Below are 2099 nucleotides of genomic sequence, written 5' to 3'. Positions count from 1 at the left end.
TTGTTATGTGCCGTCGAGTCGTTTGCAACTCATAGTGATAGATGTATACCACTTTTAAAAGTCTGAAACAGGCCTAAACACTTAATTTTTACTGTTCTACCAGAGATTTAAATAATGTCTTCCTTAGTCATTAACTAATATAAAGTAAAAAACTAGAATTTTCTGTATAATCTCATTAGAATTTGGAAAATGCTGAAAAAAAGTAATTTTTGTCCAATTCTTTTACCAATTTTCTTAATAACTATAGAAAATTCACACTAGGAAAAAATATTAAAATAATGTGTAATTTATTAAAAATAATTTTACAAAGACATATTTCCTAAAGGGGCTTTAATGCAGGATAAATTCTTTTTGGTGAAGGGAAATAGCTCTATATAAGAATATTTCAACTAATAAGTTAATAAAAGTAGAAAATCAGCATCTGCAATCTTAATAAATTATTATTTTTAGGCAGTGATCACTTCTTCTAATTATCCTTAACACAGGAACAATCAAACATTATGTGTGTCCTTACAGAAATTTGCAACTTAGCCAAATATTTGTACAAAATAGTCAAACCAATATGTAATCATGTATCTACATTAAACTTCAAAAGTCCAAGAAATAAAAGGAACAGAGACTATGCCAAATAGAATTCTATCAGTACAAGTAGTCTTCTGTGATAGGACTTCTGAAAACGGCTTTTTTATCAATTACCTCTACTGTAGACACAGTTCACTCATTGATCAGTGCTTAAACATCTGTGAGGCCAATATAAGAGAGAAAATTACCACAATTGTATAGCAATTGTGTTTAGGCATAGCTGGATAGAGCTAAAACATCAAACAAGGTTGGACAATATCTTTACAAAATATTGTCATATTTAAAGCAATTTGTTTTATAATATGATGAAATGTATTTTGTTGTTGTTGTTGTTATGTGCCGCTGAGTCGCTTGCGACTCATAGTGACCCTATGTACAACAGCCCTAAACCCTGCTCTATCCCATGCCAATCTCACTGCCTCTGACACATCCATCCCAATTACCCCAGTCACTGAATCAATACACTTCATAGAGGGTCTTCACCTCCTGCGCTGTCCTTCCACTCTGCCAAGCGTGATGTCCCTTTCCAAAGGCCTGTCTCTCCTTACAATATGTCCAAAGTATGTCAGGCAAAGCCCCAGAATCCTTGCCTCCAAGGAGCAGCCTGGTTTAACCCTCTCTAGGAGGAATCTATTTTTTTTCATGGCAGTCCATTAAAAAAGCAATTTAGCTACATATTGCTATTTATGGAATATAAGGTAAATTTAGTTGATGTTGTGCTGTGCTGTGCTGTGCTGTGTTGTATTGTGAAATCAACACATAGCTGACCCTCTAGCAGATTTTCAGCCAGTAAATTGTGTGGGAAGAGACAACCTGTCTTTCTTCCCTTTGAAACAGCTGGTGCATTTTTACCACGTACATTTGGGTTGACAGCACACCAGAGTTCCATATAAAGTAAATTTTACATGTGTGTAAATATGTTATGTTCATAGCAAATAGATACCACTAACATTAATGGCACTCATGAAATACTATCTAGAAAGATTATAATTATTATGACACAATGACAATTTTACTTTCTAGAGAGATGAAGTGGAAGTATAATTTAATCTCTAGCTAATTCACATTTACTTTAAGTAACATAAGTTGTTGTCGTGTGCCATCAAGTTACCTGCAACCCTATGAAAAACAGCTCTGAAGCCTGCCCTGTCCTGAGCCAGTCTCACTGACTCTGATCTCAATTGTCCTAATACTGAATCAATCCAGATCTCATCCCAGGGTCATCTTCTCCTGCGCTGTTCCTCCAACCTTCTGAGTATGATGTCCTTCTCCAAGGATAAGTCCCACGTGGCCACATGCCCAAAGTGTGTGAGATGGAGTTTCAAAATCATAGGATCCAAGGAGAAATCTGGTTTGACCCTCTCCAAGACAGAACTATTTGTTTTCTTGACGGCCCATAGTATGTTCGAGACTTTTCTCCAGCACCACAACTCAAAGGCATTAATTCTTCTTCTGTCATCTTAAGTCATTCTCCAGCTCTCGGATATATATTTCTCTCATATGTATATTTCATATAT

The sequence above is a fragment of the Elephantulus edwardii genome, unplaced genomic scaffold (assembly GCF_000299155.1).
Source record: "Elephantulus edwardii isolate Elephantulus edwardi_28Jun2011 unplaced genomic scaffold, EleEdw1.0 scaffold00034, whole genome shotgun sequence".
NCBI classification, from domain to species: domain Eukaryota; kingdom Metazoa; phylum Chordata; class Mammalia; order Macroscelidea; family Macroscelididae; genus Elephantulus; species Elephantulus edwardii.
The sequence above is the reverse complement of the archived record's forward strand: the minus strand, read 5'-3'. Positions refer to the sequence as shown.